This window comes from Somniosus microcephalus, chromosome 29 (genome assembly GCF_052327205.1).
Source record: "Somniosus microcephalus isolate GS21.2 chromosome 29, FLI_Smic_1.0, whole genome shotgun sequence".
In the NCBI taxonomy this organism is placed as follows: domain Eukaryota; kingdom Metazoa; phylum Chordata; class Chondrichthyes; order Squaliformes; family Somniosidae; genus Somniosus; species Somniosus microcephalus.
The window spans coordinates 4,220,796-4,244,139 of NC_141015.1; the positions used below are offsets into that span (position 1 = coordinate 4,220,796).

Consider the following 23,344-nt stretch of genomic DNA (forward strand, 5'->3'; position numbering starts at 1 on the left):
GATCTTTCTTGTTGGTGTAAATCAGAATGCAAATAGCAGAGGATGGTTTCGATCCATCGACCTCTGGGTTATGGGCCCAGCACGCTTCCGCTGCGCCACTCTGCTACTGGGTGCAAGTCATCTCCAGCTACCTGTCAGTGCTAAGTGTTGGGAGACAAATTTCAGCCTCCCGACTGCATTGAAAGCGATGACACTGAGGAAACCAGAGAGAGACCGACAAACAAACTGAGTAACACGAGGAAGAGACTGAGGGAAAGTCGGAGACTGCGGGAGAGACAGAGGGAGAGAGAGACAGAGGCGACTTTGAGGAAGGGTGGGAATGGTATGATGGTGCTTCGTGCTGTGAAAAGTTGTTCCCTGTTGTGTAAACGTGTCCCCTGTTGTGTAAAGATGTTCCCTGTTATGTAAAACATGTCCCTGATGTGTAGATGTGTTCCCTGTTGTGTAAATATGTTCCCTTTTGTGTAGATGTGTTCCCTGTTGTGTTAAGGTGTTCCCTGTTGTGTAGATGTGTTCTCTATTGTGTAAATGTCTTCCCTGTTGTGTAAAGGTGTTCCCTGTTGCGTAAAGGTGTTCCCTGTTGTATAAATATGTTCCTTGTTGTGTAAAGATGTTTCCTGTTGTATAAAGATGTTACCTATTGTGTAACTGTGTTCCCTGTTGCGAAAAATTGCTCCCTGTTGTGGAAATGTGTTCCCTGTTGTGTACATGTGTTCCCTGTTGTGTAAAGGTGTTCCCTGTTGTATAAATGCGTTCCCTGTTGTGTAAAGGTGTTCCCTGATGTGTAAATGTGTTCCCTGTTATGTAAAGATGTTCCCTGTTGTGTAGATGTGTTCCCTGCTGTGTAAATGTGTTCCCTGTTGTATAATGATGTTCCCTGTTGTGTAACGGCCTGAATGAATATCATAGAAACATAGAAGGTAGGAGCAGGGACAGGGTACTGAATTTGGATGATCAGCCATGATCTCATTAAATGGTGGAGCAGGCTCGAGGGGCCGAATGGCCTACTCCTGCTCCCTATATTCTATGTTTCTCCCTTAAAATTGATCTTCAATTCATTTTTGTGGATTATTGTTTTAAGTCATAAAGGACTTTAAAATAATAAATGGGGTGAGGGCTCAGTCTAAGCAAGATAACTATTCACAGTGGCCATTGTTAATTGTAGGGAAAGTGCCTCAGCATCGTGCTTACGCTCTGATTAAAATGAATTCAAAATATCGTATTTGTCCCGCTGAAGATCCGAAAGAAGTGCTTAGTCTGTAAATATAAGATGCAGCTTATGTGAGCGATGGTGGTATAGTGGTGAGCATAGCTGCCTTCCAAGCAGTTGACCCGGGTTCGATTCCCGGCCATCGCAACCGAGATATTTTTAACCCCTTGCAGGTCAGAACTGAATTATGGGAGACCTTGCAACAGGATTTTATAACAAATAAAAATCTTAATTACAATTGACAGAATACTTTCATCAACTAATAAATGGGTTCTCAGTCAGAAGCAATATTAAAAATGGTAGTTAAAAAATCTTTAATCCTCCATGATTGTCCATCCATAATACAGCTGCCTGTCAGTGCTGTGAAATTTCAGCCTCCAGACTGTATTGAAAGCGATAGCATTGCCCTCAAATAGCCCAGAATCCCGGACACAGCAACACACGTGTTGGGAAGCTCACCCTGGCTACACAAGGACACTCAGTATTACACCACCCACAATGGGACACACACACAATAACACACAGAAAACCAGCAAGGGGCTTTCAGGACACACAAAGGGAGGGATAGAGAAAGACACTGAGGATACCAGAGAGAGACAGACAAACAGACTGCGTAACACGAGCGAGAGACAGAGACTGAGGGAAAGAGAGAGACAGGGGGAGAGATAGACAGACAGGGAAAGAGAGACTGAGAGGAAGGGAGGGACTGGTATGAAGATGTTTTCTGTTGTGTAAATGTGTTCCCTATTATGCAAAGGTGTGCCCTGTTGTGTAAAGATATTCTCTGTTGTTTAACGATCTTCTCTGTTGTGTAAAGACGTTCCCAGTTGTGCAAAGATCTTCTCTGTTGAGTAAATATGTTCTCTGTTGTGTAAAGATTTTCTCTGTTGTGTAAAGCTGTTCTGTTTTGTAAATTTATTTTCTGTTGTGTAAAGGCGTTCCCTCGTGTGCAAATATGTTTCCAGTAGTGTAAAGATGTTCTCTGTTATGTAAACTTGATGTAAGTAAAATATAAAGTGTGATAAAAAATAAGTGCGCTGCAACAGATGTTTCTCGTTGGTGTAAATCAAAATGTAAATAGCAGAAGATGGCTTCGATCCATCGATCTCTGGGACCATCATGCTTCCGCTGCGTCACTCTGCTGTGGGTGATAGTTATCTTCAGATGCCTGTCAGTGCTAAGTGTTAGCGAGACAAATTTCAGCCTCCAAATTGTATTGAAAGCGATAACACTGAGGAAATCATAGAGAGGCACAAAGGTGTTCCCTGTTGTGTAGATGTGTTCCCTATTGTGTAAAGGTGTTCCCTGTTGTGTAAATGTGTTCGCTGTTGTGTAAAGGTGTTCCCTGTTGTGGAAATGTGTTCCTTATTGTGTAAAGATTCTCCCTGTTGCGTAATGATTCTTCCTGTTGTGTAAATGCGTTCCCTGTAGTTTTAATGTGTTCCCTGTTGTGTAAATGTATTCCCTGCTGTGTAAAGGTGTTCCCTGTTGTGTAGATGCGTTCCCTGCTGTGTAAACGTGTTCCCTGTTGTGTAGATGCGTTTCCTGTTGTGTAAATGTGTTCCCTGCTGTGTAAAGGTGTTCCCTTTTGTGTAAAGGTGTTCTCTGTTGTGTAAAGATGTTCCCTGTTGTGTAAAGATGTTCCCTGCTGTGCAAAGGTGTTCCCTGTTGTGTAAATGTGTTCCCTGCAGTGTAAAGGTGTTCCCTGTTATGTAGATGCGTTCCCTGTTGTGTAAAAGTGTTCCCTGTTGTGTAAAGGTGTTCCCTGTTGTGTAAATGCATTCCATGCTGTGTAAATGTGTTCCCTATTGTGTAAAGGTGTTCCCTGTTGTGTAAATGTGTTCCCTGCTGTGTGAAGGTGTTCCCTGTTGAGTAAATGCGTTCCCTGTTTTTAAATGTTTTCCCTGTTGTGTAAAGCTGTTCCCTGTTGTGTAAAGATGTTCCCTGTTGTGTAGATGTGTTCCCTGTTGTGTAAATGTGTTCCCTGTTGTATAAAGATGTTCCCTGTTGTGTAAAGGTGTTCCCTGTTGTGTAAAGATTCTCCCTGTTGTGTAAATGTTTTCCCTGTAGTTTTAATGTGTTCCCTGTTGTGTAAATGTATTCCCTGCTGTGTATAGGTGTTCCCTGTTGTGTAGATGCGTTCCCTGCTGTGTGAAGGTGTTCCCTGTTGTGTAAAGATGTTCCCTGTTGTGTAGATGCGTTTCCTGTTGTGTAAATGTGTTCCCTGCTGTGTAAAGGTGTTCCCTTTTGTGTAAAGGTGTTCCCTGTTGTGTAAAGATGTTCCCTGCTGTGTAAAGATGTTCCCTGCTGTGTAAAGGTGTTCCCTGTTGTGTAAATGTGTTCCCTGCTGTGTAAAGGTGTTCCCTGTTATGTAGATGCGTTCCCTGTTGTGTAAATGTGTTCCCTGCTGTGTAAAGGTGTTCCCTGTTGTGTAAATGCATTCCATGCTGTGTAAATGTGTTCCCTATTGTGTAAAGGTGTTCCCTGTTGTGTAAATGTGTTCCCTGCTGTGTGAAGGTGTTCCCTGTTGTGTAAATGCGTTCCCTGTTGTGTAAAGGTGTTCCCTGTTGTATAAATGCGTTCCCTGTTGTGTAAAGGTGTTCCCTGATGTGTAAATGTGTTCCCTGTTATGTAAAGATGTTCCCTGTTGTGTAGATGTGTTCCCTGTTGTGTAAATGTGTTCCCTGTTGTATAATGATGTTCCCTGTTGTGTAACGGCCTGAATGAATATCATAGAAACATAGAAGATAGGAGCAGGGACAGGGTACTGAATTTGGATGATCAGCCATGATCTCATTAAATGGTGGAGCAGGCTCGAGGGGCCGAATGGCCGACTCCTGCTGCCTATATTCTATGTTTCTCCCTTAAAATTGATCTTCAATTCATTTTTGTGGATTATTGTTTTAAGTCATAAAGGACTTTAAAATAATAAATGGGGTGAGGGCTCCGTCTAAGCAAGATAACTTTTCACAGTGGCCATTGTTAATTGTAGGGAAAGTGCCTCAGCATCGTGCTTACGCTCTGATTAAAATGAATTCAAAATATCGTATTTGTCCCGCTGGAGATCCGAAAGAAGTGGTTAGTCTGTAAATATAACATGTGGCCTGTGTGAGCGATGGTGGTATAGTGGTGAGCATAGCGGCCTTCCAAGCAGTTGACCCGGGTTCGATTCCCGGCCATCGCAACCCAGATATTTTTAACCCCTTGCAGGTCAGAACTGATTTATGGGAGACCTTGCAACAAGATTTTATAACAAATAAAAATCTTAATTACAATTGACAGAATACTTTCATCAACTAATAAATGGGTTCTCAGTCAGAAGCAGTATTAAAAATGGTAGTTAAAAAATCTTTAATCCTCCATGATTGTCCATCCATAATACAGCTGCCTGTCAGTGCTGTGAAATTTCAGCCTCCAGACTGTATTGAAAGCGATAGCATTGCCCTCAAATAGCCCAGAATCCCGGACACAGCAACACACGTGTTGGGAAGCTCAACCTGGCTACACAAGGACACTCAGTATGACACACACACAATGACACACACACAATGACACACAGAAAACCAGCAAGAGGCTTTCAGGACACACAAAGGGAGGGATAGAGAAAGACACTGAGGATACCAGAGAGAGACAGACAAACAGACTGCGTAACGCGAGAGACAGAGACTGAGGGAAAGACAGAGACTGCGAGAGAGACAGAGATAGACAGACAGGGAAAGAGAGACTGAGAGGAAGGGAGGGACTGGTATGAAGATGTTTTCTGTTGTGTAAATGTGTTCCCTATTATGTAAAGGTGTGCCCTGTTGTGTAAAGATATTCTCTGTTGTTTAACGATCTTCTCTGTTGTGTAAAGACGTTCCCAGTTGTGCAAAGATCTTCTCTGTTGAGTAAATATGTTCTCTGTTGTGTAAAGATTTTCTCTGTTGTGTAAAGCTGTTCTGTTGTGTAAATATATTTTCTGTTGTGTAAAGGCGTTCCCTCGTGTGCAAATATGTTTCCAGTAGTGTAAAGATGTTCTCTGTTATGTAAACTTGATGTAAGTAAAATATAAAGTGTGATAAAAAAATAAGTGCGCTGCAACAGATGTTTCTCGTTGGTGTAAATCAAAATGTAAATAGCAGAAGATGGCTTCGATCCATCGATCTCTGGGACCATCACGCTTCCGCTGCGTCACTTTGCTGTGGGTGATATTTACCTTCCGATGCCTGTCAGTGCTAAGTGTTAGCGAGACAAATTTCAGCCTCCAGATTGTATTGAAAGCGATAAAACTGAGGAAACCATAGAGAGGCACAAAGGTGTTCCCTGTTGTGTAAATGTGTTCCCTATTGTGTAAAGGTGTTCCCTGTTGTGTAAATGTGTTCGCTGTTGTGTAAAGGTGTTCCCTGTTGTGGAACTGTGTTCCTTATTGTGTAAAGATTCTCCCTGTTGCGTTATGATTCTTCCTGTTGTGTAAATGCGTTCCCTGTAGTTTTAATGTGTTCCCTGTTGTGTAAATTTATTCCCTGCTGTGTAAAGGTGTTCCCTGTTGTGTAGATGCGTTCCCTGCTGTGTAAACGTGTTCCCTGTTGTGTAGATGCGTTTCCTGTTGTGTAAATGTGTTCCCTGCTGTGTAAAGGTGTTCCCTTTTGTGTAAAGGTGTTCCCTGTTGTGTAAAGATGTTCCCTGTTGTGTAAAGATGTTCCCTGCTGTGCAAAGGTGTTCCCTGTTGTGTAAATGTGTTCCCTGCTGTGTAAAGGTGTTCCCTGTTATGTAGATGCGTTCCCTGTTGTGTAAAAGTGTTCCCTGTTGTGTAAAGGTGTTCCCTGTTGTGTAAATGCATTCCATGCTGTGTAAATGTGTTCCCTATTGTGTAAAGGTGTTCCCTGTTGTGTAAATGTGTTCCCTGCTGTGTGAAGGTGTTCCCTGTTGTGTAAATGCGTTCCCTGTTTTTTAAATGTGTTCCCTGTTGTGTAAAGCTGTTCCCTGTTGTGTAAAGATGTTCCCTGTTGTGTAGATGTGTTCCCTGTTGTGTAAATGTGTTCCCTGTTGTATAAAGATGTTCCCTGTTGTGTAAAGGTGTTCCCTGTTGTGTAAAGATTCTCCCTGTTGTGTAAATGTTTTCCCTGTAGTTTTAATGTGTTCCCTGTTGTGTAAATGTATTCCCTGCTGTGTATAGGTGTTCCCTGTTGTGTAGATGCGTTCCCTGCTGTGTGAAGGTGTTCCCTGTTGTGTAAAGATGTTCCCTGCTGTGTAAACGTGTTCCCTGTTGTGTAGATGCGTTTCCTGTTGTGTAAATGTGTTCCCTGCTGTGTAAAGGTGTTCCCTTTTGTGTAAAGGTGTTCCCTGTTGTGTAAAGATGTTCCCTGCTGTGTAAAGATGTTCCCTGCTGTGTAAAGGTGTTCCCTGTTGTGTAAATGTGTTCCCTGCTGTGTAAAGGTGTTCCCTGTTATGTAGATGCGTTCCCTGTTGTGTAAAAGTGTTCCCTGCTGTGTAAAGGTGTTCCCTGTTGTGTAAATGCATTCCATGCTGTGTAAATGTGTTCCCTATTGTGTAAAGGTGTTCCCTGTTGTGTAAATGTGTTCCCTGCTGTGTGAAGGTGTTCCCTGTTGTGTAAATGCGTTCCCTGTTGTGTAAAGGTGTTCCCTGTTGTATAAATGCGTTCCCTGTTGTGTAAAGGTGTTCCCTGATGTGTAAATGTGTTCCCTGTTATGTAAATATGTTCCCTGTTGTGTAGATGTGTTCCCTGTTGTGTAAATGTGTTCCCTGTTGTATAATGATGTTCCCTGTTGTGTAACGGCCTGAATGAATATCATAGAAACATAGAAGATAGGAGCAGGGACAGGGTACTGAATTTGGATGATCAGCCATGATCTCATTAAATGGTGGAGCAGGCTCGAGGGGCCGAATGGCCTACTCCTGCTCCCTATATTCTATGTTTCTCCCTTAAAATTGATCTTCAATTCATTTTTGTGGATTATTGTTTTAAGTCATAAAGGACTTTAAAATAATAAATGGGGTGAGGGCTCCGTCTAAGCAAGATAACTATTCACAGTGGCCATTGTTAATTGTAGGGAAAGTGCCTCAGCATCGTGCTTACGCTCTGATTAAAATGAATTCAAAATATCATATTTGTCCCGCTGAAGATCCGAAAGAAGTGGTTAGTCTGTAAATATAACATGTGGCTTGTGTGAACGATGGTGGTATAGTGGTGAGCATAGCTGCCTTCCAAGCAGTTGACCCGGGTTCGATTCCCGGCCATCGCAACCGAGATATTTTTAACTCCTTGCAGGTCAGAACTGATTTATGGGAGACCTTGCAACAGGATTTTATAACAAATAAAAATCTTAATTACAATTGACAGAATACTTTCATTAACTAATAAATGTTCCCTGTTGTATAAAGATGTTCCCTGTTGAGTAAAGGTGTTCCCTGTTGTGCAAAGATGTTCCCTGTTGTATAAAGATGTTCCCTGTTGAGTAAAGGTGTTCCCTGTTGAGTAAAGGTGTTCCCTGTTGTGTAAAGGTGTTCCCTGTTGTGTAAAGATGTTCCCTGTTGTGTAGATGTGTTCCCTGTTGTGTAAATGTGTTCCCTGTTGTATAAAGATGTTCCCTGTTGTGTAAAGGTGTTCCCTGTTGTGTAAAGGTGTTCTGTGTCACTGTCCGTCTCCTCACCGTGACCTTGTGCCAGGGTTTCACTGTGGCCAAGACCACCATCTGGTGGTGGAGAGGCGGTGCTGCAGGAATGTGTTGAAAGGGGGAAAGTCGAGGCTGCTGCCTGTTTGCAGCAGTTGCAGCTTATGTTGGTGCGAATAAAATGATTTGAAAATTGTGTCGCAGGTTTTAGTGTTTATTGCAGGTAGGCAGTTGATGTAAGTAAAGTGTAATAAAAATAAGTGCGATGTGATCGTGGGCAGCAACAGATCTTTCTTGTTGGTGTAAATCAGAATGCAAATAGCAGAGGATGGTTTCGATCCATCGACCTCTGGGTTATGGGCCCAGCACGCTTCCGCTGCGCCACTCTGCTACAGGGTGCAATACATCTCCAGCTACCTGTCAGTGCTAAGTGTTGGGAGACAAATTTCAGCCTCCAGACTGCATTGAAAGCGATGACACTGAGGAAACCAGAGAGAGACAGACAAACAAACTGAGTAACACGAGGAAGAGACTGAGGGAAAGTCGGAGACTGCGGGAGAGACAGAGGGAGAGAGACAGAGGCGACTTTGAGGAAGGGTGAGAATGGTATGATGGTGCTTCGTGTTGTGAAAAGTTGTTCCCTGTTGTGTAAACGTGTCCCCTGTTGTGTAAAGATGTTCCCTGTTATGTAAAACATGTCCCCTGTTGTGTAGATGTGTTCCCTGTTGTGTAAATATGTTCCCTGTTGTGTAGATGTGTTCTCTATTGTGTAAATGTCTTCCCTGTTGTGTAAAGGTGTTCCCTGTTGCGTAAAGGTGTTCCCTGTTGTATAAATATGTTCCTTGTTGTGTAAAGATGTTTCCTGTTGTATAAAGATGTTACCAATTGTGTAACTGTGTTCCCTGTTGCGAAAAATTGCTCCCTGTTGTGGAAATGTGTTCCCTGTTGTGTACATGTGTTCCCTGTTGTGTAAAGGTGTTCCCTGTTGTATAAATGCGTTCCCTGTTGTGTAAAGGTGTTCCCTGATGTGTAAATGTGTTCCCTGTTATGTAAAGATGTTCCCTGTTGTGTAGATGTGTTCCCTGTTGTGTAAATGTGTTCCCTGTTGTATAATGATGTTCCCTGTTGTGTAACGGCCTGAATGAATATCATAGAAACATAGAAGATAGGAGCAGGGACAGGGTACTGAATTTGGATGATCAGCCATGATCTCATTAAATGGTGGAGCAGGCTCGAGGGGCCGAATGGCCTACTCCTGCTCCCTATATTCTATGTTTCTCCCTTAAAATTGATCTTCAATTCATTTTTGTGGATTATTGTTTTAAGTCATAAAGGACTTTAAAATAATAAATGGGGTGAGGGCTCAGTCGAAACAAGATAACTATTCACAGTGGCCATTGTTAATTGTAGGGAAAGTGCCTCAGCATCGTGCTTACGCTCTGATTAAAATGAATTCAAAATATCGTATTTGTCCCGCTGAAGATCCGAAAGAAGTGGTTAGACTGTAAATATAACATGTGGCCTGTGTGAGCGATGGTGGTATAGTGGTGAGCATAGCTGCCTTCCAAGCAGTTGACCCGGGTTCGATTCCCGGCCATCGCAACCGAGATATTTTTAACCCCTTGCAGGTCTGAACTGATTTATGGGAGACCTTGCAACAGGATTTTATAACAAATAAAAATCTTAATTACAATTGACAGAATACTTTCATCAACTAATAAATGGGTTCTCAGTCAGAAGCAGTATTAAAAATGGTAGTTAAAAAATCTTTAATCCTCCATGATTGTCCATCCATAATACAGCTGCCTGTCAGTGCTGTGAAATTTCAGCCTCCAGACTGTATTGAAAGCGATAGCATTGCCCTCAAATAGCCCAGAATCCCGGACACAGCAACACACGTGTTGGGACGCTCACCCTGGCTACACAAGGACACTCAGTATGACACACACACAATGACACACAGAAAACCAGCAAGGGGCTTTCAGGACACACAAAGGGAGGGATAGAGAAAGACACTGAGGATACCAGAGAGAGACAGACAAACAGACTGCGTAACACGAGCGAGAGACAGAGACTGAGGGAAAGACAGAGACTGCGAGAGAGACAGAGGGAGAGATAGACAGACAGGGAAAGAGAGACTGAGAGGAAGGGAGGGACTGGTATGAAGATGTTTTCTGTTGTGTAAATGTGTTCCCTATTATGCAAAGGTGTGCCCTGTTGTGTAAAGATATTCTCTGTTGTTTAACGATCTTCTCTGTTGTGTAAAGACGTTCCCAGTTGTGCAAAGATCTTCTCTGTTGAGTAAATATGTTCTCTGTTGTGTAAAGATTTTCTCTGTTGTGTAAAGCTGTTCTGTTTTGTAAATTTATTTTCTGTTGTGTAAAGGCGTTCCCTCGTGTGCAAATATGTTTCCAGTAGTGTAAAGATGTTCTCTGTTATGTAAACTTGATGTAAGTAAAATATAAAGTGTGATAAAAAAATAAGTGCGCTGCAACAGATGTTTCTCGTTGGTGTCAATCAAAATGTAAATAGCAGAAGATGGTTTCGATCCATCGATCTCTGGGACCATCATGCTTCCGCTGCGTCACTTTGCTGTGGGTGATATTTATCTTCCGATGCCTGTCAGTGCTAAGTGTTAGCGAGACAAATTTCAGCCTCCAGATTGTATTGAAAGCGATAACACTGAGGAAAACATAGAGAGGCACAAAGGTGTTCCCTGTTGTGTAAATGTGTTCCCTATTGTGTAAAGGTGTTCCCTGTTGTGTAAATGTGTTCCCTTTTGTGTAAAGGTGTTCCCTGTTGTGTAAATGTGTTCGCTGTTGTGTAAAGGTGTTCCCTGTTGTGGAAATGTCTTCCTTATTGTGTAAAGATTCTCCCTGTTGCGTAATGATTCTTCCTGTTGTGTAAATGCGTTCCCTGTAGTTTTAATGTGTTCCCTGTTGTGTAAATGTATTCCCTGCTGTGTAAAGGTGTTCCCTGTTGTGTAGATGCGTTCCCTGCTGTGAAAACGTGTTCCCTGTTGTGTAGATGCGTTTCCTGTTGTGTAAATGTGTTCCCTGCTGTGTAAAGGTGTTCCCTTTTGTGTAAAGGTGTTCACTGTTGTGTAAAGATGTTCCCTGTTGTGTAAAGATGTTCCCTGCTGTGCAAAGGAGTTCCCTGTTGTGTAAATGTGTTCCCTGCTGTGTAAAGGTGTTCCCTGTTATGTAGATGCGTTCCCTGTTGTGTAAAAGTGTTCCCTGTTGTGTAAAGGTGTTCCCTGTTGTGTAAATGCATTCCATGCTGTGTAAATGTGTTCCCTATTGTGAAAAGGTGTTCCCTGTTGTGTAAATGTGTTCCCTGCTGTGTGAAGGTGTTCCCTGTTGTGTAAATGCGTTCCCTGTTTTTAAATGTTTTCCCTGTTGTGTAAAGCTGTTCCCTGTTGTGTAAAGATGTTCCCTGTTGTGTAGATGTGTTCCCTGTTGTGTAAATGTGTTCCCTGTTGTATAAAGATGTTCCCTGTTGTGTAAAGGTGTTCCCTGTTGTGTAAAGATTCTCCCTGTTGTGTAAATGTTTTCCCTGTAGTTTTAATGTGTTCCCTGTTGTGTAAATGTATTCCCTGCTGTGTATAGGTGTTCCCTGTTGTGTAGATGCGTTCCCTGCTGTGTGAAGGTGTTCCCTGTTGTGTAAAGATGTTCCCTGTTGTGTAGATGCGTTTCCTGTTGTGTAAATGTGTTCCCTGCTGTGTAAAGGTGTTCCCTTTTGTGTAAAGGTGTTCCCTGTTGTGTAAAGATGTTCCCTGCTGTGTAAAGATGTTCCCTGCTGTGTAAAGGTGTTCCCTGTTGTGTAAATGTGTTCGCTGCTGTGTAAAGGTGTTCCCTGTTATGTAGATGCGTTCCCTGTTGTGTAAATGTGTTCCCTGCTGTGTAAAGGTGTTCCCTGTTGTGTAAATGCATTCCATGCTGTGTAAATGTGTTCCCTATTGTGTAAAGGTGTTCCCTGTTGTGTAAATGTGTTCCCTGCTGTGTGAAGGTGTTCCCTGTTGTGTAAATGCGTTCCCTGTTGTGTAAAGGTGTTCCCTGTTGTATAAATGCGTTCCCTGTTGTGTAAAGGTGTTCCCTGATGTGTAAATGTGTTCCCTGTTATGTAAAGATGTTCCCTGTTGTGTAGATGTGTTCCCTGTTGTGTAAATGTGTTCCCTGTTGTATAATGATGTTCCCTGTTGTGTAACGGCCTGAATGAATATCATAGAAACATAGAAGATAGGAGCAGGGACAGGGTACTGAATTTGGATGATCAGCCATGATCTCATTAAATGGTGGAGCAGGCTCGAGGGGCCGAATGGCCTACTCCTGCTCCTATATTCTATGTTTCTCCCTTAAAATTGATCTTCAAATCATTTTTGTGGATTATTGTTTTAAGTCATAAAGGACTTTAAAATAATAAATGGGGTGAGGGCTCCGTCTAAGCAAGATAACTATTCACAGTGGCCATTGTTAATTGTAGGGAAAGTGCCTCAGCATCGTGCTTACGCTCTGATTAAAATGAATTCAAAATATCGTATTTGTCCCGCTGAAGATCCGAAAGAAGTGGTTAGTCTGTAAATATAACATCTGGCCTGTGTGAGCGATGGTGGTATAGTGGTGAGCATAGCTGCCTTCCAAGCAGTTGACCCGGGTTCGATTACCGGCCATCGCAACCGAGATATTTTTAACCCCTTGCAGGTCAGAACTGATTTATGGGAGACTTTGCAACAGGATTTTATAACAAATAAAAATCTTAATTACAATTGACAGAATACTTTCATCAACTAATAAATGTTCCCTGTTGAGTAAAGGTGTTCCCTGTTGTGTAAAGATGTTCCCTGTTGTGTAGATGTGTTCCCTGTTGTGTAAAGATGTTCCCTGTTGTGTAAATGTGTTCCCTGTTGTATAAAGATGTTCCCTGCTGTGTAGATGTGTTCCCTGTTGTGTAGATGTGTTCCCTGTTGTGTAAATGTGTTCCCTGTTGTATAAAGATGTTCCCTGTTGTGTAAAGGTGTTCCCTGTTGTGTAAAGGTGTTCTGTGTCACTGTCCGTCTCCTCACCGTGACCTTGTGCCAGGGTTTCACTGTGGCCAAGAGCACCATCTGGTGGTGGAGAGGCGGTGCTGCAGGAATGTGTTGAAAGGGGAAAGTCGAGGCTGCTGCCTGTTTGCAGCAGTTGCAGCTTATGTTGGTGCGAATAAAATGATTTGAAAATTGTGTCGCAGGTTTTAGTGTTTATTGCAGGTAGGCAGTTGATGTAAGTAAAGTGTCATAAAAATAAGTGCGATGTGATCGTGGGCAGCAACAGATCTTTCTTGTTGGTGTAAATCAGAATGCAAATAGCAGAGGATGGTTTCGATCCATCGACCTCTGGGTTATGGGCCCAGCACGCTTCCGCTGCGCCACTCTGCTACAGGGTACAAGACGTCTTCAGCTACCTGTCAGTGCTAAGTGTTGGGAGACAAATTTCAGCCTCCAGACTGCATTGAAAGCGATGACACTGAGGAAACCAGAGAGAGACAGACAAACAAACTGAGTAACACGAGGAAGAGACTGAGGGAAAGTCGGAGACTGCGGGAGAGACAGAGGGAGAGAGAGACAGAGGCGACTTTGAGGAAGGGTGGGAATGGTATGATGGTGCTTCGTGTTGTGAAAAGTTGTTCCCTGTTGTGTAAACGTGTCCCCTGTTGTGTAAAGATGTTCCCTGTTATGTAAACATGTCCCCTGTTGTGTAGATGTGTTCCCTGTTGTGTAAATGTGTTCCCTGTTGTATAATGATGTTCCCTGTTGTGTAACGGCCTGAATGAACATCATAGAAACATAGAAGATAGGAGCAGGGACAGGGTACTGAATTTGGATGATCAGCCATGATCTCATTAAATGGTGGAGCAGGCTCGAGGGGCCGAATGGCCTACTCCTGCTCCTATATTCTATGTTTCACCCTTAAAATTGATCTTCAATTCATTTTTGTGGATTATTGTTTTAAGTCATAAAGAACTTTAAAAGAATAAATGGGGTGAGGGCTCAGTCTAAGCAAGATAACTATTCACAGTGGCCATTGTTAATTGTAGGGAAAGTGCCTCAGCATCGTGCTTACGCTCTGATTAAAATGAATTCAAAATAGCGTGTTTGTCCCGCTGAAGATCCGAAAGAAGTGGTTAGTCTGTAAATATAAGTTGTGGCTTGTGTGAGCGATGGTGGTATAGTGGTGAGCATAGCTGCCTTCCAAGCAGTTGACCCGGGTTCGATTCCCGGCCATCGCAACCGAGATATTTTTAACCCCTTGCAGGTCAGAACTGATTTATGGGAGACCTTGCAACAGGATTTTATAACAAATAAAAATCTTAATTACAATTGACAGAATACTTTCATCAACTAATAAATGGGTTCTCAGTCAGAAGCAATATTAAAAATGGTAGTTAAAATTTGTTTTAATCCTCCATGATTGTCCATTCATAATACAGCTGCCTGTCAGTGCTGTGAAATTTCAGCCTCCAGACTGTATTGAAAGCGATAGCATTGCCCTCAAATAGCCCAGAATCCCGGACACAGCAACACAGGAAGCTCACCCTGGCTACACAAGGACACTCAGTATTACACCACCCACAATGGGACACACACACAATGACACACAGAAAACCAGCAAGGGGCTTTCAGGACACACAAAGGGAGGGATAGAGAAAGACACTGAGGATACCAGAGAGAGACAGACAAACAGACTGCGTAACACGAGCGAGAGACAGAGACTGAGGGAAAGACAGAGACTGCGAGAGAGACAGAGGGAGAGATAGACAGACAGGGAAAGAGAGACTGAGAGGAAGGGAGGGACTGGTATGAAGATGATTTCTGTTGTGTAAATGTGTTCCCTATTATGCAAAGGTGTGCCCTGTTGTGTAAAGATATTCTCTGTTGTTTAACGATCTTCTCTGTTGTGTAAAGACGTTCCCAGTTGTGCAAAGATCTTCTCTGTTGACTAAATATGTTTTCTGTTGTGCAAAGATTTTCTCTGTTGTGTAAAGCTGTTCTGTTGTGTAAATATATTTTCTGTTGTGTAAAGGCGTTCCCTCGTGTGCAAATATGTTTCCAGTAGTGTAAAGATGTTCTCTGTTATGTAAACTTGATGTAAGTAAAATATAAAGTGTGATAAAAAAATAAGTGCGCTGCAACAGATGTTTCTCGTTGGTGTAAATCAAAATGTAAATAGCAGAAGATGGCTTCGATCCATCGATCTCTGGGACCATCATGCTTCCGCTGCGTCACTTTGCTGTGGGTGATATTTATCTTCCGATGCCTGTCAGTGCTAAGTGTTAGCGAGACAAATTTCAGCCTCCAGATTGTATTGAAAGCGATAAAACTGAGGAAACCATAGAGAGGCACAAAGGTGTTCCCTGTTGTGTAAATGTGTTCCCTATTGTGTAAAGGTGTTCCCTGTTGTGTAAATGTGTTCGCTGTTGTGTAAAGGTGTTCCCTGTTGTGGAAATGTGTTCCTTATTGTGTAAAGATTCTCCCTGTTGCGTAATGATTCTCCCTGTTGTGTAAATGTGTTCCCTGTAGTTTTAATGTGTTCCCTGTTGTGTAAATGTATTCCCTGCTGTGTAAAGGTGTTCCCTGTTGTGTAGATGCGTTCCCTGCTGTGTAAACGTGTTCCCTGTTGTGTAGATGCGTTTCCTGTTGTGTAAATGTGTTCCCTGCTGTGTAAAGGTGTTCCCTTTTGTGTAAAGGTGTTCCCTGTTGTGTAAAGATGTTCCCTGTTGTGTAAAGATGTTCCCTGCTGTGCAAAGGTGTTCCCTGTTGTGTAAATGTGTTCCCTGCTGTGTAAAGGTGTTCCCTGTTATGTAGATGCGTTCCATGTTGTGTAAAAGTGTTCCCTGTTGTGTAAAGGTGTTCCCTGTTGTGTAAATGCATTCCATGCTGTGTAAATGTGTTCCCTATTGTGTAAAGGTGTTCCCTGTTGTGTAAATGTGTTCCCTGCTGTGTGAAGGTGTTCCCTGTTGTGTAAATGCGTTCCCTGTTTTTTAAATGTGTTCCCTGTTGTGTAAAGGTGTTCCCTGTTGTGTAAAGATGTTCCCTGTTGTGTAGATGTGTTCCCTGTTGTGTAAATATGTTCCCTGTTGTATAAAGATGTTCCCTGTTGTATAAAGGTGTTCCCTGTTGTGTAAAGGTGTTCCCTGTTGTGTAAAGGTGTTCCCTGTTGTGTAAATGTGTTCCATGCTGTATAAAGATGTTCCCTGTTGTGTAGATGTGTTCCCTGTTGTGTAAATGTGTTCCCTGTTGTATAAAGATGTTCCCTGTTGTATAAATGTGTTCCCTGTTGTGTAAATGTGTTCCATGCTGTATAAAGATGTTCCCTGTTGTGTAAAGATGTTCCCTGTTGTGTAGATGTGTTCCCTGTTGTGTAAATGTGTTCCCTGTTGTATAAAGGTGTTCCCTGTTGTGTAAAGGTGTTCCCTGTTGTGTAAAGGTGTTCTGTGTCACTGTCCGTCTCCTCACTGTGACCTTGTGCCAGGGTTTCACTGTGGCCAAGACCACCATCTGGTGGTGGAGAGGCGGTGCTGCAGGAATGTGTTGAAAGGGGAAAGTCGAGGCTGCTGCCTGTTTGCAGCAGTTGCAGCTTATGTTGGTGCGAATAAAATGATTTGAAAATTGTGTCGCAGGTTTTAGTGTTTATTGCAGGTAGGCAGTTGATGTAAGTAAAGTGTAATAAAAATAAGTGCGATGTGATCGTGGGCAGCAACAGATCTTTCTTGTTGGTGTAAATCAGAATGCAAATAGCAGAGGATGGTTTCGATCCATCGACCTCTGGGTTATGGGCCCAGCACGCTTCCGCTGCGCCACTCTGCTACTGGGTGCAAGTCATCTCCAGCTACCTGTCAGTGCTAAGTGTTGGGAGACAAATTTCAGCCTCCCGACTGCATTGAAAGCGATGACACTGAGGAAACCAGAGAGAGACCGACAAACAAACTGAGTAACACGAGGAAGAGACTGAGGGAAAGTCGGAGACTGCGGGAGAGACAGAGGGAGAGAGAGACAGAGGCGACTTTGAGGAAGGGTGGGAATGGTATGATGGTGCTTCGTGCTGTGAAAAGTTGTTCCCTGTTGTGTAAACGTGTCCCCTGTTGTGTAAAGATGTTCCCTGTTATGTAAAACATGTCCCTGATGTGTAGATGTGTTCCCTGTTGTGTAAATATGTTCCCTTTTGTGTAGATGTGTTCCCTGTTGTGTTAAGGTGTTCCCTGTTGTGTAGATGTGTTCTCTATTGTGTAAATGTCTTCCCTGTTGTGTAAAGGTGTTCCCTGTTGCGTAAAGGTGTTCCCTGTTGTATAAATATGTTCCTTGTTGTGTAAAGATGTTTCCTGTTGTATAAAGATGTTACCTATTGTGTAACTGTGTTCCCTGTTGCGAAAAATTGCTCCCTGTTGTGGAAATGTGTTCCCTGTTGTGTACATGTGTTCCCTGTTGTGTAAAGGTGTTCCCTGTTGTATAAATGCGTTCCCTGTTGTGTAAAGGTGTTCCCTGATGTGTAAATGTGTTCCCTGTTATGTAAAGATGTTCCCTGTTGTGTACATGTGTTCCCTGCTGTGTAAATGTGTTCCCTGTTGTATAATGATGTTCCCTGTTGTGTAACGGCCTGAATGAATATCATAGAAACATAGAAGATAGGAGCAGGGACAGGGTACTGAATTTGGATGATCAGCCATGATCTCATTAAATGGTGGAGCAGGCTCGAGGGGCCGAATGGCCTACTCCTGCTCCCTATATTCTATGTTTCTCCCTTAAAATTGATCTTCAATTCATTTTTGTGGATTATTGTTTTAAGTCATAAAGGACTTTAAAATAATAAATGGGGTGAGGGCTCAGTCTAAGCAAGATAACTATTCACAGTGGCCATTGTTAATTGTAGGGAAAGTGCCTCAGCATCGTGCTTACGCTCTGATTAAAATGAATTCAAAATATCGTATTTGTCCCGCTGAAGATCCGAAAGAAGTGCTTAGTCTGTAAATATAAGATGCAGCTTATGTGAGCGATGGTGGTATAGTGGTGAGCATAGCTGCCTTCCAAGCAGTTGACCCGGGTTCGATTCCCGGCCATCGCAACCGAGATATTTTTAACCCCTTGCAGGTCAGAACTGAATTATGGGAGACCTTGCAACAGGATTTTATAACAAATAAAAATCTTAATTACAATTGACAGAATACTTTCATCAACTAATAAATGGGTTCTCAGTCAGAAGCAATATTAAAAATGGTAGTTAAAAAATCTTTAATCCTCCATGATTGTCCATCCATAATACAGCTGCCTGTCAGTGCTGTGAAATTTCAGCCTCCAGACTGTATTGAAAGCGATAGCATTGCCCTCAAATAGCCCAGAATCCCGGACACAGCAACACACGTGTTGGGAAGCTCACCCTGGCTACACAAGGACACTCAGTATTACACCACCCACAATGGGACACACACACAATAACACACAGAAAACCAGCAAGGGGCTTTCAGGACACACAAAGGGAGGGATAGAGAAAGACACTGAGGATACCAGAGAGAGACAGACAAACAGACTGCGTAACACGAGCGAGAGACAGAGACTGAGGGAAAGAGAGAGACAGGGGGAGAGATAGACAGACAGGGAAAGAGAGACTGAGAGGAAGGGAGGGACTGGTATGAAGATGTTTTCTGTTGTGTAAATGTGTTCCCTATTATGCAAAGGTGTGCCCTGTTGTGTAAAGATATTCTCTGTTGTTTAACGATCTTCTCTGTTGTGTAAAGACGTTCCCAGTTGTGCAAAGATCTTCTCTGTTGAGTAAATATGTTCTCTGTTGTGTAAAGATTTTCTCTGTTGTGTAAAGCTGTTCTGTTTTGTAAATTTATTTTCTGTTGTGTAAAGGCGTTCCCTCGTGTGCAAATATGTTTCCAGTAGTGTAAAGATGTTCTCTGTTATGTAAACTTGATGTAAGTAAAATATAAAGTGTGATAAAAAATAAGTGCGCTGCAACAGATGTTTCTCGTTGGTGTAAATCAAAATGTAAATAGCAGAAGATGGCTTCGATCCATCGATCTCTGGGACCATCATGCTTCCGCTGCGTCACTTTGCTGTGGGTGATATTTATCTTCCGATGCCTGTCAGTGCTAAGTGTTAGCGAGACAAATTTCAGCCTCCAAATTGTATTGAAAGCGATAACACTGAGGAAATCATAGAGAGGCACAAAGGTGTTCCCTGTTGTGTAGATGTGTTCCCTATTGTGTAAAGGTGTTCCCTGTTGTGTAAATGTGTTCGCTGTTGTGTAAAGGTGTTCCCTGTTGTGGAAATGTGTTCCTTATTGTGTAAAGATTCTCCCTGTTGCGTAATGATTCTTCCTGTTGTGTAAATGCGTTCCCTGTAGTTTTAATGTGTTCCCTGTTGTGTAAATGTATTCCCTGCTGTGTAAAGGTGTTCCCTGTTGTGTAGATGCGTTCCCTGCTGTGTAAACGTGTTCCCTGTTGTGTAGATGCGTTTCCTGTTGTGTAAATGTGTTCCCTGCTGTGTAAAGGTGTTCCCTTTTGTGTAAAGGTGTTCTCTGTTGTGTAAAGATGTTCCCTGTTGTGTAAAGATGTTCCCTGCTGTGCAAAGGTGTTCCCTGTTGTGTAAATGTGTTCCCTGCAGTGTAAAGGTGTTCCCTGTTATGTAGATGCGTTCCCTGTTGTGTAAAAGTGTTCCCTGTTGTGTAAAGGTGTTCCCTGTTGTGTAAATGCATTCCATGCTGTGTAAATGTGTTCCCTATTGTGTAAAGGTGTTCCCTGTTGTGTAAATGTGTTCCCTGCTGTGTGAAGGTGTTCCCTGTTGAGTAAATGCGTTCCCTGTTTTTAAATGTTTTCCCTGTTGTGTAAAGCTGTTCCCTGTTGTGTAAAGATGTTCCCTGTTGTGTAGATGTGTTCCCTGTTGTGTAAATGTGTTCCCTGTTGTATAAAGATGTTCCCTGTTGTGTAAAGGTGTTCCCTGTTGTGTAAAGATTCTCCCTGTTGTGTAAATGTTTTCCCTGTAGTTTTAATGTGTTCCCTGTTGTGTAAATGTATTCCCTGCTGTGTATAGGTGTTCCCTGTTGTGTAGATGCGTTCCCTGCTGTGTGAAGGTGTTCCCTGTTGTGTAAAGATGTTCCCTGTTGTGTAGATGCGTTTCCTGTTGTGTAAATGTGTTCCCTGCTGTGTAAAGGTGTTCCCTTTTGTGTAAAGGTGTTCCCTGTTGTGTAAAGATGTTCCCTGCTGTGTAAAGATGTTCCCTGCTGTGTAAAGGTGTTCCCTGTTGTGTAAATGTGTTCCCTGCTGTGTAAAGGTGTTCCCTGTTATGTAGATGCGTTCCCTGTTGTGTAAATGTGTTCCCTGCTGTGTAAAGGTGTTCCCTGTTGTGTAAATGCATTCCATGCTGTGTAAATGTGTTCCCTATTGTGTAAAGGTGTTCCCTGTTGTGTAAATGTGTTCCCTGCTGTGTGAAGGTGTTCCCTGTTGTGTAAATGCGTTCCCTGTTGTGTAAAGGTGTTCCCTGTTGTATAAATGCGTTCCCTGTTGTGTAAAGGTGTTCCCTGATGTGTAAATGTGTTCCCTGTTATGTAAAGATGTTCCCTGTTGTGTAGATGTGTTCCCTGTTGTGTAAATGTGTTCCCTGTTGTATAATGATGTTCCCTGTTGTGTAACGGCCTGAATGAATATCATAGAAACATAGAAGATAGGAGCAGGGACAGGGTACTGAATTTGGATGATCAGCCATGATCTCATTAAATGGTGGAGCAGGCTCGAGGGGCCGAATGGCCGACTCCTGCTGCCTATATTCTATGTTTCTCCCTTAAAATTGATCTTCAATTCATTTTTGTGGATTATTGTTTTAAGTCATAAAGGACTTTAAAATAATAAATGGGGTGAGGGCTCCGTCTAAGCAAGATAACTATTCACAGTGGCCATTGTTAATTGTAGGGAAAGTGCCTCAGCATCGTGCTTACGCTCTGATTAAAATGAATTCAAAATATCGTATTTGTCCCGCTGGAGATCCGAAAGAAGTGGTTAGTCTGTAAATATAACATGTGGCCTGTGTGAGCGATGGTGGTATAGTGGTGAGCATAGCGGCCTTCCAAGCAGTTGACCCGGGTTCGATTCCCGGCCATCGCAACCCAGATATTTTTAACCCCTTGCAGGTCAGAACTGATTTATGGGAGACCTTGCAACAAGATTTTATAACAAATAAAAATCTTAATTACAATTGACAGAATACTTTCATCAACTAATAAATGGGTTCTCAGTCAGAAGCAGTATTAAAAATGGTAGTTAAAAAATCTTTAATCCTCCATGATTGTCCATCCATAATACAGCTGCCTGTCAGTGCTGTGAAATTTCAGCCTCCAGACTGTATTGAAAGCGATAGCATTGCCCTCAAATAGCCCAGAATCCCGGACACAGCAACACACGTGTTGGGAAGCTCAACCTGGCTACACAAGGACACTCAGTATGACACACACACAATGACACACACACAATGACACACAGAAAACCAGCAAGAGGCTTTCAGGACACACAAAGGGAGGGATAGAGAAAGACACTGAGGATACCAGAGAGAGACAGACAAACAGACTGCGTAACGCGAGAGACAGAGACTGAGGGAAAGACAGAGACTGCGAGAGAGACAGAGATAGACAGACAGGGAAAGAGAGACTGAGAGGAAGGGAGGGACTGGTATGAAGATGTTTTCTGTTGTGTAAATGTGTTCCCTATTATGTAAAGGTGTGCCCTGTTGTGTAAAGATATTCTCTGTTGTTTAACGATCTTCTCTGTTGTGTAAAGACGTTCCCAGTTGTGCAAAGATCTTCTCTGTTGACTAAATATGTTTTCTGTTGTGCAAAGATTTTCTCTGTTGTGTAAAGCTGTTCTGTTGTGTAAATATATTTTCTGTTGTGTAAAGGCGTTCCCTCGTGTGCAAATATGTTTCCAGTAGTGTAAAGATGTTCTCTGTTATGTAAACTTGATGTAAGTAAAATATAAAGTGTGATAAAAAAATAAGTGCGCTGCAACAGATGTTTCTCGTTGGTGTAAATCAAAATGTAAATAGCAGAAGATGGTTTCGATCCATCGATCTCTGGGACCATCATGCTTCCGCTGCGTCACTTTGCTGTGGGTGATATTTATCTTCCGATGCCTGTCAGTGCTAAGTGTTAGCGAGACAAATTTCAGCCTCCAGATTGTATTGAAAGCGATAAAACTGAGGAAACCATAGAGAGGCACAAAGGTGTTCCCTGTTGTGTAGATGTGTTCCCTATTGTGTAAAGGTGTTCCCTGTTGTGTAAATGTGTTCGCTGTTGTGTAAAGGTGTTCCCTGTTGTGGAAATGTGTTCCTTATTGTGTAAAGATTCTCCCTGTTGCGTAATGATTCTTCCTGTTGTGTAAATGCGTTCCCTGTAGTTTTAATGTGTTCCCTGTTGTGTAAATGTATTCCCTGCTGTGTAAAGGTGTTCCCTGTTGTGTAGATGCGTTCCCTGCTGTGTAAACGTGTTCCCTGTTGTGTAGATGCGTTTCCTGTTGTGTAAATGTGTTCCCTGCTGTGTAAAGGTGTTCCCTTTTGTGTAAAGGTGTTCCCTGTTGTGTAAAGATGTTCCCTGCTGTGTAAAGATGTTCCCTGCTGTGTAAAGGTGTTCCCTGTTGTGTAAATGTGTTCCCTGCTGTGTAAAGGTGTTCCCTGTTATGTAGATGCGTTCCCTGTTGTGTAAATGTGTTCCCTGCTGTGTAAAGGTGTTCCCTGTTGTGTAAATGCATTCCATGCTGTGTAAATGTGTTCCCTATTGTGTAAAGGTGTTCCCTGTTGTGTAAATGTGTTCCCTGCTGTGTGAAGGTGTTCCCTGTTGTGTAAATGCGTTCCCTGTTGTGTAAAGGTGTTCCCTGTTGTATAAATGCGTTCCCTGTTGTGTAAAGGTGTTCCCTGATGTGTAAATGTGTTCCCTGTTATGTAAAGATGTTCCCTGTTGTGTAGATGTGTTCCCTGTTGTGTAAATGTGTTCCCTGTTGTATAATGATGTTCCCTGTTGTGTAACGGCCTGAATGAATATCATAGAAACATAGAAGATAGGAGCAGGGACAGGGTACTGAATTTGGATGATCAGCCATGATCTCATTAAATGGTGGAGCAGGCTCGAGGGGCCGAATGGCCGACTCCTGCTGCCTATATTCTATGTTTCTCCCTTAAAATTGATCTTCAATTCATTTTTGTGGATTATTGTTTTAAGTCATAAAGGACTTTAAAATAATAAATGGGGTGAGGGCTCCGTCTAAGCAAGATAACTATTCACAGTGGCCATTGTTAATTGTAGGGAAAGTGCCTCAGCATCGTGCTTACGCTCTGATTAAAATGAATTCAAAATATCGTATTTGTCCCGCTGGAGATCCGAAAGAAGTGGTTAGTCTGTAAATATAACATGTGGCCTGTGTGAGCGATGGTGGTATAGTGGTGAGCATAGCGGCCTTCCAAGCAGTTGACCCGGGTTCGATTCCCGGCCATCGCAACCCAGATATTTTT

At 42.6% G+C, this 23,344-nt stretch overlaps 9 non-coding genes across 9 annotated transcripts; all 9 read left to right on the plus strand.

The window, feature by feature from the left end:
• Positions 1-1,285: 1,285 nt before the first annotated feature.
• trnag-ucc (transfer RNA glycine (anticodon UCC)) lies at positions 1,286-1,357 on the plus strand. Its single transcript has one exon. It is a non-coding gene; the product is annotated as a tRNA-Gly (tRNA).
• A 2,965-nt stretch (positions 1,358-4,322) lies between these two features.
• Positions 4,323-4,394, plus strand: trnag-ucc (transfer RNA glycine (anticodon UCC)). Its single transcript has one exon. It is a non-coding gene; the product is annotated as a tRNA-Gly (tRNA).
• Positions 4,395-7,380: 2,986 nt separating this feature from the next.
• Positions 7,381-7,452, plus strand: trnag-ucc (transfer RNA glycine (anticodon UCC)). Its single transcript has one exon. It is a non-coding gene; the product is annotated as a tRNA-Gly (tRNA).
• A 1,899-nt stretch (positions 7,453-9,351) lies between these two features.
• trnag-ucc (transfer RNA glycine (anticodon UCC)) lies at positions 9,352-9,423 on the plus strand. Its single transcript has one exon. It is a non-coding gene; the product is annotated as a tRNA-Gly (tRNA).
• A 3,000-nt stretch (positions 9,424-12,423) lies between these two features.
• Positions 12,424-12,495, plus strand: trnag-ucc (transfer RNA glycine (anticodon UCC)). Its single transcript has one exon. It is a non-coding gene; the product is annotated as a tRNA-Gly (tRNA).
• Positions 12,496-14,013: 1,518 nt separating this feature from the next.
• On the plus strand, positions 14,014-14,085 carry trnag-ucc (transfer RNA glycine (anticodon UCC)). The gene has a single exon. It is a non-coding gene; the product is annotated as a tRNA-Gly (tRNA).
• Positions 14,086-17,843: 3,758 nt separating this feature from the next.
• On the plus strand, positions 17,844-17,915 carry trnag-ucc (transfer RNA glycine (anticodon UCC)). Its single transcript has one exon. It is a non-coding gene; the product is annotated as a tRNA-Gly (tRNA).
• Positions 17,916-20,880: 2,965 nt separating this feature from the next.
• trnag-ucc (transfer RNA glycine (anticodon UCC)) lies at positions 20,881-20,952 on the plus strand. The gene has a single exon. It is a non-coding gene; the product is annotated as a tRNA-Gly (tRNA).
• A 2,306-nt stretch (positions 20,953-23,258) lies between these two features.
• trnag-ucc (transfer RNA glycine (anticodon UCC)) lies at positions 23,259-23,330 on the plus strand. The gene has a single exon. It is a non-coding gene; the product is annotated as a tRNA-Gly (tRNA).
• The last annotated feature ends 14 nt before the right edge of the window (positions 23,331-23,344 follow it).